The 17,355-nt window shown below is 45.2% G+C and overlaps 1 long non-coding RNA gene across 1 annotated transcript; it reads left to right on the top strand.

The window, feature by feature from the left end:
- The first annotated feature begins 9,602 nt into the window (after positions 1-9,602).
- On the top strand, positions 9,603-14,789 carry LOC144141538 (uncharacterized). The gene is made up of 3 exons (XR_013316634.1): positions 9,603-9,723; positions 9,808-9,899; positions 14,683-14,789. It is a non-coding gene; the product is annotated as an uncharacterized LOC144141538 (long non-coding RNA).
- Positions 14,790-17,355: the final 2,566 nt, after the last annotated feature.

Raw genomic sequence — 17,355 nt, forward strand, 5'->3', positions numbered from 1 at the left:
CGCACGTTCCGCACAAAATGAAGTCTTTAGCATTGGAAGCCCTTTGCGGGATGTTTGCGGCCAGCACCGGAAGCGCGGCCTCCTTTCCGTTTTAATCTTTTCACGTTTCCGATTTATTGAACGTTTTTGCCGAACCAGGGTCTATCGCACATTTCGCAACTGACGCCGAAATCGCGATCAAGAAAATTGGGTTTGAAATTTGAAGGGGCACCTTTGAATGCGTTGACCTGCCTTGCGGGGTGGTAACGGCGCGTTCTCGTGGCGCCGTCGGTGTCGCGGCGCCGTCGGTGTCGAAGTTTGAACCTTGACGGTTCAAACTTCGGGGCTTTTTCTCGTCAGTTCGTGATACTATGCAGAGACGTTGATTCGCCCTTCGCCGTTCCCAGCCTTGTTCCTAGAAGGATCTTTGTTGCTCCAGAGCGACTGACTCGTTGCCGTCCCATGGCTCGATCTTTCCGCACACCATGAACTATCCAACAATGAAAGTCCTTTGAGCGAAACGTTTGACTAGAACCCGAAGCGCCGCCTCCTTCCCGTCATAATATTTATCGTTTCCGATTTTGATTACGTCGTTATCGAACCAGAGTGTATAGCACACTTCTAAACTCGCGCCAAAATGGCGACTGACGAAATCGCGTTTGAAATAAAGTAAATCGCGCTGCACGTTCTGGGGTAGGGGCTATGTGTTGTTTTTTGCGTCCATTCGCGCTACTGTGTGTGCCGATGCTCCTTGAAACGGAAGAACACGTGTCTGTCTCAATGCCAGGTAAAAGTGCAGCTGCCGATAACGGTTCCAGCGCAATTATCATCCTATAGGGAAAATTGGGAAAGACGCGTCAGAGGTGAAGAGGGGTATAACAGTTCTGAAATACTGGGCCAGCGGTGGCGAGGAGGTGCACCGGAAATGCGCCGTGTAAATCCATTTGACCGGAATGAAAGCAGGGGAGGGGGGGTGATTGATATACTGCTTCATAGTAAAAAATATTACCCATACGAAGAAAATAGCTGTACAATTGTATGGGCATTTTTACAGTGTTCTCCAAAAGGAATCTGTGCAAATTTTCAGGGTGCTACTCTGGATTATTGATAGTCGACTGGTAACTTCTTAGGGAGTTGTTGATATTGGATGCAAAAAAGTCTATAGAACCGGATGCTATTACAAGTGCCTTTGCGAAGACATTCGGAAGAAATTGCAGTGTTTTTACCCAGTATTGCTTTTTTAATGCGGCTGGTGATAAACCTGATGACTGGCGTACGACACGGGTAGTCCCGGTATTAAACAAACTGAAGGGAGCTCAAACAAACGCGTAAGACTTGACGATAGCGAAGCTGGACGCAACCGTAGCGTGTTTCTTCTTTTTCGCTCACGGCGTTGTTTAAGCGTCGTCGCTGTACGTGCGACCACAGCTGGGTGTTCGTCCTACTCCATTGCACACTGATCTCCGCGCACACCACCTTGCTTCATCGCGCGCACTTATCGCTGGGGCGGCGGAGTCCTTGCCTTCTTGCGCCACGTGGCGGCACAGTTCCCGCGCGTTTCTCCGTTCCTTTCTCGCTGATCTCCACGCGTCATACGGTGCTGCTCCAATCCGGGCGCTGCGGAAGAAGACGCGGTTTGACCTCCAACTCTCATGGTCAAAAAACGTTTTTATTTAGGGAAATGTGCTTTCACACTACCAGCATGGATTCCTGAGGGGCATGTCCACCACAACCGTGTTGGGTTTAGCAGTACATAAGGTATTCGAAATTCTGTATCGTTTAGGGTAGTTGGATATGTTGTTTCGGAACATATGCAAGGCTTTTGATAAAGTACCTCATGGGAAATTGTTGGATGCGCAAAGCAGGTAGAGTTACCTTTCAGTATTGTTGCTTGGGGTAATTCATACCTCAAAAACAGAAAACAGATGGTGGAAAATTACAATTGCGCCGCTGATTTGCTTCCTGTAACCCCGGGGGTGCCCCGTAGTAGTGTGTTAACTCCCCTCCCATTTCTGATTTATTCAGACTGTTTAGCAGAAGTTGTGAGTGATGTTTCAATCAAATCATTGCTGACGATTGTGTAGTCTTTAAAGAAATATCATCCAGGGAATATCACATAGTCGCAGAGAATAATCTGTTCGCAAATATTGATTGGTGTCTGATGGAGCGTGTAGCTCATCAATCAATAAACAGTGGTAGCACGATAAATACATGCATGTACATTTTGTTATACTCTTAAAAATGACATCGCAGATGTTCCAAAATACAAGTACCTTGGGGTTACCCTATATTCTGAACTCAGTTGGTCGGAGCATGTATCCGATATTTGTATATCGGCTCTTCGTAGGCTCTAGTTTCTAAAGCGAAAGCTCAAAAATGCTCCAGGAAACACTAAACTAATGGCCTCAAATGCACGTGTTCGAAGAAGATTAGATAATGCTTCAGTGATTTGGGGTTATGAGTCTTGAAGAAGGATGGGATGGAAACAGGGGGGAAGAAAAGAATAAATATGACAACCTAGCTTCCGTGAACCCGCAAAAGAGTAAATGAAAACAAACAAGAAACGATAAATAAATTAAAAAATTAGTGCCTTTCCACTCCGTGAAGAAGGATGACCTACAAAGCTGGACGCAGTCCACGGAGCACACGAAACAAAACACGTTTGTCGTAATTTGCGATGGAGCATATTTCCTAGGTTATTAGCTGAATTACCCTGTGACGGTTTTAAGCTTTGTTCTTGTAGATAAACATGGAACAGCCTGGGTCTCTCCCGCGTCCTAAGCAGCTTACTGTTTGTGAAAGGCCGGGTTCAGATTGTTGCTGCAACTGTCGCAATGACCTAAGAATGACGTTATTTCACGTCTCAAGTAACCGAACTGCGTGACATGGCATTTTTTTACGTGCATAGATCACGATGTTGGTTTAGCGTTGGTAATCTGAACTAAGCCTAACACACAAACCCAATTGTTCTACCACTATGGACTCCGGACAGGTCCATTGAGCCGTTTAACGTCCGCGTTTAAATCTTTCACAAGCACAACAGACATACCATTCATCAGTACGGGCATAAAACATATAGCTGTGCGTGCACGCCTCCCTCCTCCCTAGCACTATTTTTCACTACAAAACGTCGCACGCATAAGCCGGGAACCGGTCATGAACGCGTGTTTAGAAGTGACATACGTGCGACTTCGCGTTTCAGTCGTTTTTGGGGGCAGCCCTTTGGCAGCCGTTATCTGGATTTCGCGGGAGTGGCGTCTGTTTATGTCTGCTAACCGAGTGAGCGAGCGCAGCAGCGACGAAAGAAAGAAAACGGAGAGGAGCATCTAGCGAAGGGTGAAGTGGCGTGCGACACGTGCGGCTATAGCGTCATCTGCCTCACTAACTTTCTTTAACATATGTTTCATGTGTCGCCACCAAGCAGCGCCCTCCATCTTAACTTTCCCCAGACGCTTTTCCTCTCTCCGCTAATCCAAGCTTTTTGACGTTTGCGCGGGAGGCTCAAAGACGATATGGAACAACATGCGCGCTACTCCCTTGCGCGGGGCTGATTCGCACCGCGGGAAATTTGCGCGGGAGATTCGAACACGATTTGCAAAATGCTCGCCGGCGGCAGCGGTGCACTGCAAGGTAGCAGCGGAGTAGCGCATGCCGTCGTACGTTCGCTGATCATGCGAACACTTTATTAGACGCAGTAGTAATGCGCCGTGACCGACAGGACTGCAGCTCCTGCTGCGCACAACTTGCAGTAATCGTCAGTGTATTTTTACGCCAATCCCTCTTCAGTTTATTTTTCGCAATCATTTGATAGCCGCATATCACCGTTAGCTGCCGCCTGCACCCCTTTACACGGTGGCATCGGTGGAGGCGAGACGGCAAATAGTTGTGAAAGAGGTGCCAACGGTGGGGAGGAGGAGCCCCGAAATGGCGCCGAGTAAATAGATGACACCGGAATAAAAACTGGGGGGTGGAAGAGGGGGTTACACATATACTGCTTTGCAGTAAAACCGCCTCCCTGAAGGCCATCGAAAAACCCAGGCGGAAGGACGCAGGGAATTCAAGCGCAGAAAAAGGCTCACTTGAATTGCATAGTAAGAAAACAGAAATAAAAGGGAAGCTGATAAAATTAGGAACACAACACATCTGCTTCCTAAACGGCTTCGTTTTGCCCTGCCCGGTGAAAATCCTGCCACCACCAAAAGCACAAAACTCGGTTCCTCAAAGAACACGCACACGAACACTCACCGACTGCATCGACACCCGTCATGGTCCTGCGAGTATCACACGACTTGTTTCCTGCCTTGATGTGGTTACCCACTATAGCCAAGATAATGTTTAAATGTTTCGTGTTTACTAGAAATGGGGTGACCGTTGGGGCCGAGCTGGTTTGCGTGTGTTATCCTGGCAATAATACCATTCTCAGAACCCTGCAGGGAAAATAAAATTCTTGCGACATGCATTTCTTAAGGTAAATTATTTTTTTTTTGTGTGTTCAGTTTGGTAGACTGTGAAGCTCTCGTATAGTTTCAGTGTTTGGACGCAGGCTGGCTTCCAAACCTGATACAAACATAAAAACAGCAAGATTTCTTAGTATACCCAATGGCCTACATTACTATCATCATCACCAGCCTATCTAAGCCCACTGCAGGGCAAAGACCTCTCACATTATTCTACAATTACCCCGGTCCTGTGCTAACAGCGACCAATTTATCCCCGCAAACGTCTTCATTTGATCTGCCCACCTAACCTTCTGCCACCCCTTGCCACGCATGCCTTTTCTAGGGATCCACTCTGTTACCCTCTGTTACATTGTTACATTACTATAATGAAGCTTGATTACATAATTTAAGCTGTATAAAAACGACATTTAGTATTCCTCGCTAGGGTTTGAGCAGCACTGCCTGAGTTTTTCTAAGAGTGGTTTTTGTGTCACTGCACATATCCACCTGCAGATATATTTTTATTTATTTACATCGCTTAGAAATGCATTTCTACGGCCAAATTTTATAAGGTAAAAATATGCAGCATACATAACGTGCGTACGGCTATAGAATGTCGGCAAACATTGTATCGTCCTCCAAATTTATTTGAACGTTATTGTTAATATTTTTTGTTAAACGACACAAAACGTAGCCTGTTTTATTCAGAACCCTTTTAAAGTTGCGGGGATTGGTATATCACGTGGCCTTTGGTTTTTACTTGCACTGGGAACATTGCTATACTTAGCTTTGTTTACAGCTTGCAGGAGAGAGCCCCGGTGCTCTTCTGTCCAAATTCCCGTGCGGACTTTAGCATCTGTGCACTTCTCTTGATATTTTAGACATAAACAATGACCAACTCAATCTCATGCTGTTTATCAGACCTTCACGACGTCTTCCCAAATGCCTTCTCGTAGAAGAATTTCCCAGTAGATCTTGCCTACTGCAGTGAAAGGTCGACAGCATTTTTCGCTTGAAAAACATGCTTTATTGAGCGTAGAAGGCTGGACAACTATAGCCTATACGAATGGCGTCTTTAGCGCTACTTTTTGCGGCATATTTGTGCGGGCGTCTATTGCCAATATGTGCCCAGAACACTCTACCACAGGATTTTCCTTCTGTGAGCCTGAGACAAGTAAGTTTTTTAAGTGCAAATGCACTTCTTAAGCGACCCTGAATCACGCGTCCACCACCGTCCGTCCATCCACACCACATACCCACTTAGGGCGATTGGCCAAGAAGAGTTTTTAAGTGCGAAAGCGACCCCACCACATACCCACTTAGGGCGATTGGCCAAGAAGAGTTCCTTCGCTACCCGTTCGGCATATCTTCGTGATACTAACCACTTGCTAAGGGAAATTAACAACATAAAAATCCCTGATGGCGCCTTCCTTGTAACTATAGATGTAACTTCTCTGTACAAAATATACCTCACCGAGATGAAGCCCTGGTTGAATCCTATCGCATACATCGGGATCACGAGGCGCCAAGCCCACAAGTCATTGAAACTTTGACCAGGCTAGTGTGGAATTAAATAGCTTTTAATTCCACAATCAGTATTATCTTTAGCGATCCTGAATCACGCGTCCACCGCCGTCCGTCCGTCCGCACCACATACCCACTCAGGGCGATTTGCCAAGAAGAGTTTTTAAGTGCGAAAGCGACCCCACCCCATACCCACTTAGGGCGATTGGCCAAGAAGAGTTCCTTCGCATCACCCGTGCATTCGCACTTCCCCATGCTCCCCTTCGGGGAAATGCGGGTGAATTTTTTAGTTTGTTCTTTTTGATAGCAGTGCGTTTTATTACTGACATAACTGAAAGAGCAAAGTGCAGTAGTTGTTTCATTTCATTCTTCCGGTAAGCTAATAAACTAGAAGGAGGTATTTGTGCCATGAAAGTTACCGAATAACGCTAAAATTCATTACTTTCAAGTGCTTAGTTAGCAAATAGTTTTTTAATGTAATTATGTATATGTATTATGTTATGTTTTGTAGGTCGGATTTCGCGGGTAATGGCGTAGTCATGCGTGGCGTAGAAATGAGTACATGTGCCAGAAGGATAGATAAAAAATATTTAAAGAAGGACCCAAAGTTTAACTTAACGTATTGGTGTTTGCAGCTAGTTGGTGCTTTATATTATAACTTCCAATCGCGAAAACAATTTTGAAAATGGACGTGAATAACGAGAACAAGCGCTGACCTAAAAGCAAACTTTATGTTTCAAAATTTATATTATGTTTGTCGCAACGAGAAGTATCAAGGGATTCGAAAACTCTGTCACTCCGTCTGCCCCTACGTTACTCCTGGTCTCAGGAAGGCAAGCTGTGAAAGCTACAGAGTTCACCAACACTTGACATTGTGGCAATGAATGGCCAACTCCCCATATATATATATATATATATATATATATATATATATATATATATATATATATATATATATATATATACATATATATATATATATATATAGAAATAAGGGTTGGCTTTCAAGCAAACATCCTAAAGCAAAGGGAAGAATGTGGGAGGTTATTGAAAGAGATGAAGAATTTGAAAAGGCAGAAAGTGCAGAAAAAATGCCCGCCGGGTGGGATCCCACCCGGAGAACAGGGAGAAAACCTAAGACGCGGCATAGCAGCCCAACAGTACACGTGACCGTCATCCACGTGACCTCGCAGGAGCTTAGCGCTGAGCCGGACCAGGACACATCTCTTCGGATTTGTTGCTAGAAGGTAAAGAAAACCGTACTCCAGAAGATGTGAAGCATTCTAAAGTTTTTTTGAGGACGGGACTTCTCTGGGGACGTTACAAAACTCTATAAGAACTTTTTCAGCAGGTCGTTGTATTCACGGAGTTTCTTTTGTAAATACTGAACAAAAACACACAAGACCTTTGGGTGGACACTTCGGTTGCAAGAATAGTATAGGTGCTGTGTTGGACGCGTTTTACTGGCCATTAGAACAAGCCCTCGGTGTATGTTTGTTCGTTTGTAAAAAGCTTGAGAAGGGCACTCAGTACCGAATAACTCGAAAAGGAACGGTTTAAACCCGGGATCTATATTGACACCGTCTTCGAAATAATAGTTGACAATGTCACCGCTCATCCCAATAGGAGTAGTCGAACAATAGCTACCTTACCGGCGGTCGGGGCTTTAGAAAACGTTGTAGCATGAAACACTCCGTGTGTTGCTATTGTCCCAGGGTTTTCAGCAGGTAATTTTAAGTGCGAAGCCCCAAAAGTGATGGGGCTGTCGGCGTCTCATAGTGTCATCGCACCGTCGTAACACATAGTCACGGTACTAAAACACCGGGACACTCGTTAACGCCTTGCGCTAAAACGGAACGCGTACTAAGAAACACCAGGACACTCGTTTGAGCTTAGTGCTAGAACGATTTTCGCTAGAATGACCGAAGACTTTTACGGCAAAGTTGCATACCTCTGCCATCCAATAGTTTCACCACTGTTGGCAAAAACGCCAAGCCGCCAAGAATACACTTATTTACTGCATGCTTCGCCCCTATCAAGGCTGCAAGTAAGTGAAGATGGCCCTGCTTTTTTAGTGTTCTAGGGGTTAGCGGGGCTATGTAATTTTGGCTTTTCGTAACAATCCACTATTATAACCTGCCTGTGGTTTCCTGACGCACATTTGTCGTGTATAGTGCCGAGGCGTGACAGCAAAAATTGTGGGGTGATTTTTCGGTTACCTACGTGAAACTCATGCTTCGGGACTGTGCATTAGCTGGGTGCCCGACGGTGCTTTCCGTGTTGGTGCAGGTGCTGGAGTTCGATCCCCTCCTTCCCCTTCTCAGGAATGTTTTTTGAACATTCGAATACGGTTTTTTTGCACGGAGAGTTTTTTACGGCGGAACATATGTGAGGTAGTCCCATTTGTCCGATGAATTGAAGGATGAAGACAACTTTGCAGAACCATGGCAGTAATGTGCGCATGCTGCAAATGTGTTCATGTGGCAATGGCCTTCATTGTGACTGCGGCGAAAGTGAAGAAGAGGAGGCCACATGTGGCGCCTGGGAAACGTCTGGGTGTGATAGAAGCACGATGGACGAGTGCTACGCCAAGATGTGACTTGAAGTTTTTCGGGCTTTTAGAACCTAGCTTGTGAGAAGTTCACCTGTTGCCTTGGCGTCCTCTGGGTGACGTTTTACTCATGACTAGCGGTAAGTGCCTAATCTAGGCGTGGCCCCCACATGGATGACCTGTTTCCCGCGGCGATCATCTACCGGTGTTCCCAAATACGTGCTGACAACTGCCTGCTGTATCCTGGAACCCTGTTTTGAGCGATTGCCGAGCAGACCGCTTCCTGCAAGAACACTTTGTCATTCTTGTCGATGTCTGGGCAGGCGCTACGCCACTATCGTTGCATCATCGCACCTCACCTCGTACCACCAGTGACACGCACAACGCCATGAAGATTATGCGTCATCTAGGTGAACATTTGGGCGAACTTTTATTTGGTTCTTTTACGAATTGGTATTTTGGGGTTTTCGGTAGATTTTGCGTAACAAATAAGTTCAATTCGTTTTTAGTTTTTATTCAGTCAATACAATGGTAAGTTTTACGTGCCATTGGTTCTCAGTTTCATTCAGTGCTTAGTCTCAATATTCTTGCTTTACTTCACTCCCTAGCCTTATAAGTTATACTTTTCATAATTTCTTATTTTTATTCAATCCTTAGTCTCGGTAAGTTTTTTGCTTTGTGTTTTCGTTGAAAGAACCTCCCTGTTCATAATCTTATGAAGGTCTTTTGTTCGAATATTGGTACTGCCAGCAGTCCAACCGAATACTTAGTATGCCCCCTAACCTGCAATTCTCTACACACCCTTAATTTGGTGGTTAGTGCTTACTGTATCTGTGAACTTTATCATGTTTCTCAGCAAGGACGGAATTTTAGTCTGTTCGTTTTGGGAAATGTTTAACCCCCCCATACTGTTTTTGTAAAACGTACAATGACCTATACTTTAAATTACTTTTTGCAGTTACCCTTACAGGTAGAGGAATATTTTACAAAGTGCAACATTTAAAAAAATATTGCATTGCTCAGGGCCGTTATACGAATACTGCAGCAATATGATTAAAATACAAAACAATAAACCAGTGTTTTTATGTTCCAGTTCTTGAACACAACAAGCTACATATGGACTTACCTCGGTACGACAGAAGGCACGACGTGTAAGGTTGATAGACCTTTCTACGAAACATACAAAAAAGTCTTCTTCAAAAGAAAGTATATAACCAACAGTACCTACAGGTGAAAATTTGTACACGTTTATTTTTTAAGCACCATACGGAACACGCAGTTTAACGATTTTTGATATTGTGGTTTAATTTTTAGAGGGAAAGTAACGACGACTCAGAAACTACTTGGAGTGTTTTATGACGAAGAATTTTGGCACGAACCAACCATAATGCAAATTACTTCACAAGGTAGGCTTCGCTTTATTTTGTTTTAAAACGTTACAATGTGTGGTTCTCACAAAGTAATGGTACGTAATGTAGTAAGGGCATTTTCGAAAACATCGAAAATGCCCTAACACAACTGAAATACAAAAATAGTACAGCAACATTTGGAAATCACCATTTCTCTTGCTGTTTGTGTGGTCCTGACTTCAAATGACTCGTTCTCTTGTGGTTTGCATAATATTGTTACGTGGCAAAGACGCGTAAAGGGAAGCTATTTATTAGTCCGAATAAGCTGAGAAGCACTGGATTAGGCAGCAGCGCGAGTCCGGGGCCAAGCGTTGTCGATCTCGTCGTCTTCTATCAGCGGCGCAGCGCCCACCGCATGTTTGGCGCGAACAGGGATTGCCCCGTCACATGACCCCCGGCGGAAGAGGCACCGTCTCGGTGCTGTCTAAGGAGAATTGGTCAGCGGGAGCTGATATGGCTTGAGGCGGGCGGCATGGACAACACTGGTAGGCGGGACAGTAGAGGATGAGGCCCAAGTAGAGACGGTAGGAGCGACCTCATACGTCACATCTGTGACACGACGCAACACTTTGTATGGACCAGAATAGGGTTGGAGCAGTTTTTCGGACAGGCCAACACGACGTGCAGGGGACCAGAGCAGGACGAGGGATCCCGAAAGAAAGTGGACCGCGCGGTGACGTTCGTCGTACCGTGTCTTTTGTGAGACTTGCGAAGCAAGAAGCTGGTCGCGAGCCAGTTGACGAGCTTGATGGGCGCGAGTGATAGCATCGCGACCGTATTCAGAGGAGCAGGCAGGAAGGAGCTAGTCCAAAGGCAAAGCCGGTTCACGGCCAAACAGTAGATAAAATGGGGAGAAACCGGACGTGTCATGGCGGGAGGTGTTGTACGCGAAAGTTACGAATGGTAATGGAAGGTCCCAGTCTCGGTGGTCAGACGACACGTACATAGACAGCATGTCGGTTAGCGTCCGGTTCAAACGTTCGGTGAGGCCATTAGTTGGCGGGTGATAGGCCGTGGCAAGCTTGTGTTTCGTCGAGCAAGAGCGGAGGATGTTGTCGATAACTTTGGACAGAAAGTTTTTCCCGCGGTCAGTTAGAAGCTGGCGGGGCGCGCCGTGGTGCAGAAGGACGTCGTAGAGAAGAAAGTCAGCGACGTCAGTCGCGCAGCTTGTTGTAAGGGCGCGGGTGATGGCGTACCGCGTGGTGTAATCTGTCGCAACGGCGACCCACCGCTTTCCCGCTGAAGACAGTGGGAAGGGACCACGTAAATCGAGACCCACGCGGAAGAACGGCTCATGGGGAATGTCGAGGGGTTGAAGTTCTCCAGAAGGAAGTGTGGAAGGCTTTTTCCGACGCTGGCAGCTGTCACACGAGTCAACGTAGCGGCGTACAGATCGGTAAAGGCCAGGCCAGAAGAACCTACGCCGCACTCTATCATAAGTTCTGGTTATTCCTAGGTGGCCTGCGGTGGGTATGTCGTGTAGCTGGTACAGGACGGTCGAACGCAAATGGCTGGGCACAACGAGGAGGAGGTCCGGACCGTCAACACGGAAGTTATGGCGGTATAAGACGCCATGTCGTAGGGTGAAGTTGCGCGTGGAAGAATCGGGTGATGAACAGGTAAGTCGTTGAATGAGGGAACGGAGCGACGGGTCCCGGCGCTGCTCGTCACCGATGTGGAGAAAGTCTGATATTGCGAACACGCAAGCGACATCAGTAGGTGGGGTTGCCTCAGGGGGCTCAACAGGGTGACGTGAGAGGCTGTCGGCGTCTTTATGCAAGCGACCCGGCTTAAAGGTGACGAAAAACGTATACTCCTGCAGACGTAATGCCCAGCGACCAAGCCTTCCGGTGGGGTCTTTCAAGTTGGTAAGCCAGCACAGCGCATGGTGATCTGTGATGACTTTAAAATGTCTGCCGTACAAGTAGGGACGAAATTTTGCGAGGGCCCAGACAAGAGCAAGGCACTCGCACTCTGTAATGGAATAATTGCGCTCCGACTTCGACAGCAAACGGCTGGCGTACGCAATCACGTGGTTTTGGCCGGCTTGCGATTGGGCCAATACGGCTCGCATCCCGTGGCCGCTGGCGTCGGTACGCACTTCGGTGGGAGCGAAAGCATCGAAGTGGCCCAAAATTGGCGGTGACGTTAGGAGGGAAATCAAAGTGCCGAATGCTTGGGCTTGATCGGGACCCAATGTAAAAGTGGCACCGTTCTTCAAAAGGTCCGTGAGAGGACGAACGACGTGGGCAAAATTTTCTATAAAGCGGCGAAAATAGGAGCAAAGTCCGACAAAGCTGCGGACATCGTGAGTCGAGCGTGGAACGGGGAAATCGGTGACGGCTCGAACTTTGTCGGGGTCGGGCTGAACTCCAGAGGCGTCGACCAGGTGCCCAAGAATTGTTATCTGGCGGTGGTCAAAGCGACACTTCTTGGAATTTAGTTGGAGACCAGGGCGTCGAAATATTTCAAGGATATCTGACAGGCGCTCCAGGTGTGTCTCAAATGTGGGTGAGAAGATGATGACGTTGTCTAGATAACATAAGCACGTGGTCCACTTAAAACCTCGCAAAAGGAAGTCCATCATTCTCTCGAATGTGGCCGGAGCATTGCACAGACCAAATGGCATTACCCGGAATTGGTAAAGGCCATCAGGGGTCACAAATGCAGTCTTTTCGCGGTCTTCCGCATCAACGGCTATCTGCCAGTAACCAGATCTCAGGTCAATCGACGAAAAGTATCTGGCACCATTGAGGCAGTCGAGGGCGTCGTCTATGCGCGGAAGCGGATAGACAGTATGATCAGTATGATAGACAATATGATCAAAGAAGGAGTTCTTTTTAAAAATAAAACGGGGGTCTTGCTGGCGAGTTACTCCGCGTTAGTTGAACCCCGTATTCAAACAATTACCGAGACTGACAAATACTACTACATCTATGTTTAGGCTTTAAATATTCAACCAGTGGTCAGATTACTTGCAGTTTTTGAACAACATACAACTAAAAATATGTGATTATGTTATTGATGATTACAGAAGCTGCACTTCAGAGAACCAAACGAAAAGTTAACCTTTGCTTTTGTGCTTGAAACTTCAGTTCGTTATTTGAACAAATGCTGTCTAGCTCTTTCGTAAAAAAGTAAGCAAAAACTACAGCATACGGTGTTAGCACACTCAGCAGTTCCGATTTACCTTGAGCTGCTGGTGTTTCTTTTGATTAGTGTAAAATGTGCAAACTCCGAGACTCGTGCAACCAAATATTCCTTGTAGTTGTAGCGCAGAGATCAAGTTTTCTCTTCAAAATCTGAAGCACACAAAACTAATCGCAGTGCTTCCGTATTCATAGTGTTGAAACGTAATTCCTACAATACTCGCCCCTGCGTACGAGGCATCTTGTGGACAATTATATTAGAAGAATTGGGTAATTTTGTATATTGCATTTTTCAGGTGGTTCATTCAAGATAAACCTGGTAGCACAATTTTGAGTATTTAAACAGTTTTACATTTCTTTTAGGTGACAACCTCAACTGTCTTTCATTTGGAGGTTGTCGCCAGATGGACTACACGTGGAATATAAAAGTATTTGTGTTTGGAAGCGACGAAATTTGTTTTTGAGCGTAGAAGCAAAACACAAATGTTGAAGCGGTGTGTTTCATTGTCTTCAAAAGATTCTGAATACGATTATCTTCAAAAGGACAGCTAGAGCACCACAGTCCATATTGCGCAGCAAATTCTCGCACACAGATATGTGCGAGAGCACATAAAGTGTAAAATATTTTTTTTTCGAAAAATATAAACTTTGAAGAACCAAAATATTCATGGGAAAACCTCCAAGTGGTGCCGTTCAAGAGTTAACAAAAAAATATCCCCTCAAATAGCCGCTGCTTCAAACTCAATAAAATATTTTTGTGCTCTACCTCCGAGTTTATTCGGCATATGACTCATTAAGCATTGTATATATGGTTCTCATTCGCTTTCAACCTCCATGAAGAACAATATAAATTTAAATGCATCTTTTTATTAACCGCTAGAACTCAAGCTCAGTAACCTTGGCGACCTTCAGTGACGGCCCCGCAGACGCGAAAAAAGTATTTAGGCGGTTGTATATACTAAAAAATATTTCGCAGTGAAGTTACGAACCTTAGAAAAGGGTAGTGACCCCTTTGAACGGGCGAGGGCGATGGCCTACTATGAACGTTCCCGACGGGCATTCGTATCGTTCGAATGAAGGCTAGAAGATCTCGAGGAATCCATATTGTGAATGCTTTGTGAATGCTTTTTCCAAGTTGTGAATTCTCTTTACAACCCATTTGACCGAACCTTCCTGAACACGATCCTCTCGTAAGGCCAGGCACTCCGTGGGAATATGCCTTTAGCCCTTATGTCCTACGTTTTCTATTTGCGGCAATGGAATGCTTATCGTGAGAAGTCGTGTTGCGCAGAAACATCAATTTATGGCGAGTTGTTCAACGGCGTTGTCTTCAGTACTGCTAATGGCATTAAAGTAACTAAATCGTTAAAAAAATTACGGAACATGTGGTGCTTCATTGGCAGAGAAAACAAGCAGTTGGGGATGTAACTGTAAATTGGTAACTTTTACCATTGCCTTAGAAGTGACATGCGAGAAACGATAACATAAAGCGATGGTGCTCCCAGCTCAATAAGGCAAAGATGCTCCGAGGTCAATGTACCCATTGATATGAAGTGATTGTAAGTAGTCTTCTGGCGCTGTATTTATCGCTCATGTTATTTCTTTTCTATCACTTGCATTGACGTAAAAAGCGCCGGATCAAGAATACTCAGAGGAGCTGGCCTATCAAGACGAAAATAATACCTGCGGCATATTTCTGACGTTCAACGAGAAGCCAATGGGCAGCAAATATTTTCACTGTAAGTTTTGCATTATTTTATTCAAGCGAAATGAAAGACGTAAAAACACGGCACACAATATAAATGTTTTATTTATTCGAGTTAAGAGCGCAAAACACTAAAAGAGATAAAGTAAAAGTGAACCATGTCATCAGCAAATAAAACCTCACCTTAACTGCCCTCAAATTCATTATTTGACTTCCTAAAAACAGCCTGCAGACTAAAGCAAAAGAACTCCCCAACACGAAAGCTGACCTGCAATTGGGAACATTTAATAGTATTACCAAAACACTAAAGAAAAGAAAATGTGGAGAACTCAAACTTTTTCTATATGCACGGAACGTAGTAGCGTTATCACACTCCGCTGAAAGAGAAATGATGCAGGGCAGCCGGAGCAGACACATGGCGCAGCGTCTATCCCAAGCAGAATATGCAGCTAGCGCAGGCTATGGAGAATTAGGGTTTGTTACGACCTGGAGCGGCTCACCGGCCAGGCATTGGAGGCTGAACTCCGGCACATCAGGCCGGCCGCGTCACGATTACGCAAAAACCTGCTGCTTTTTCCATCAACCGATTCAACGTAGGGCATGGTATCACGTGGCCTTGTCGCGTTCCCAAATTACCCCATGTTGTGTTTTTGACTATTAGCCAAAAAAGACACCATGCGCCAGCTTGCGGTTTGTACAGCGGTGAGGCACAGGCACCGTGTTTTCTGGGTGATGCTGTTGGCGGGTCTGGTAGCCACCACCCGTGCGAAAAGCAACATGTCGGATCTCGCGCAGTATACTACTTGTATGCACCACAGGTTGGCACGCCATGTGCTCATATGTTGGTATATTGCCCAAGGGTAGCGTAGTTTTACAAAAATCTCTAGAACCCTACATAAATCAAGGTCATTCATCGCGTCACATGTTTCCAACAGCCTCGGTGGTGAAGCTGCGCCATTATTTTGTACCGCTTGGCGCGCTTGAACCCCCCTCAACGCTGAGGGAGCACGTTACGGGGTGATTGTTTTAACGACGGCTTTGCCTGTGCTTTATTGCTCGCGGCCATCTGGACCGGCTAAACACGTGCTTCTGCGCAAGTTATCCCCATTACTAGGCGAGGGGTTCAAGGTTACTCTCTTGGTGCTTATTCCCTAAGCCTCGCTATCGACCGGGCTATTCTTGCGGGCCCTCCAGCGCGAACGAAAAGAGGAAGACAATTCTTCAGTGCATATAGCTACACGGAAGGCTGCGGAATCTCGAGCCCAGGCACTGTCATGAAGCAATCTGTGCATAGCCTATCTGTTGCCTCATGTCAAGTAGATTTAATCTTGAAGTCAGAGGCTCGGCGAAAGCTGGTCTGGTTGCGGGGATACATTAAGGAATATAAAAAAACACGGAACGTAGAAAATAAACAAGAACTAAAAACTAAAAGCGGCGTTTCAGCTCCCTCACATGAGCCATGTTCATACAATGGTTCACTGAAAGTAAAAGCGCCATTAGGTTGATTAACTACGGTATAAGATTCATCTGGTCACTCTGGGAGCCGTTTGTTTGACAGGTTGTTAAATCACCACAATAGGGTCCAAAAAGCTAATGATGGTTATGTTGTCATACTTGCAAATTTTGTGCTTGAAATACAAGGCGTGATGTGTGTTGTTTGAGGGAACAAGGCGAAAACAAACCACACGCGAGCTGTTAGTAGCACACGCTGTTCCCCCCTTAGCAAAGAGAGTGTATTTCAGGGCACCCATTACGTTGTTACACGAAAACATTGAATCCGTATACAGCGTTATATAAGCCGTTATATAATAAATTGTGATACCCTGAGTGTGCATAGATTGCCATAAATGTGAGTGTTCACTTGACGTGGCATATTTATGCATGTGGTATTTATTGTCTATATTATTTTTCAAGTTTGTTAGGTACATACCAATTCAACTTTTACTAAGCAGACTACAATTTATTCGATCAAAAGATTATCTACATACTATGTACCACCGCATTCGAGAAACAAGAGGATATCACGGGTTTTTCTTGCGCCAGATAAAGATATTAACGGCAGAATTTTGAGCGCACCTGAGTTCCATTTTGCAATGGGCTTTTGTTTTCTGCATATAGAATTTCTCAGGAAATAATTGTGTTCCGGGGTAATAAATTACCGCCCCCGCTCTTAATTATTATTTATGAACGCATTACGATAAACATAAAAGTGCAGAAACAAAGCATAACGTTTAAAGTTAGGCGATTATTCAGCACAGTCTACAAAAATGGATTAAAAATTATGGAAAAGAGACTACGTGAAGCAGGTTCAGTGCACCAGAATAATTTTCTTGAATATTCGGGCATCACCATCTTGACACATGCAAAAAAATTCTGTAATACCTGGAAAAGCAAGTAAATAATCAGGTTAATCTGTTTTATTTTGCAATATGTTTGTTGCGTAGTACGACAAAAAATAAACTATTCTTTTTTTTTTAGACAGATATTATAAAGTTGCTGCTTGTGAACTCCGTATTAAAGGAACTAAATCTGTTGTCAAGTTGAACAGAGAGTGCGAAAAGGCTTTTCAGCAAATCTGCATCGAAGAATATAAGTTTTT

This window comes from Haemaphysalis longicornis, unplaced genomic scaffold (assembly GCF_048455015.1).
Source record: "Haemaphysalis longicornis isolate Haplotype H1 unplaced genomic scaffold, Haemaphysalis longicornis Haplotype H1 scaffold_6, whole genome shotgun sequence".
In the NCBI taxonomy this organism is placed as follows: domain Eukaryota; kingdom Metazoa; phylum Arthropoda; class Arachnida; order Ixodida; family Ixodidae; genus Haemaphysalis; species Haemaphysalis longicornis.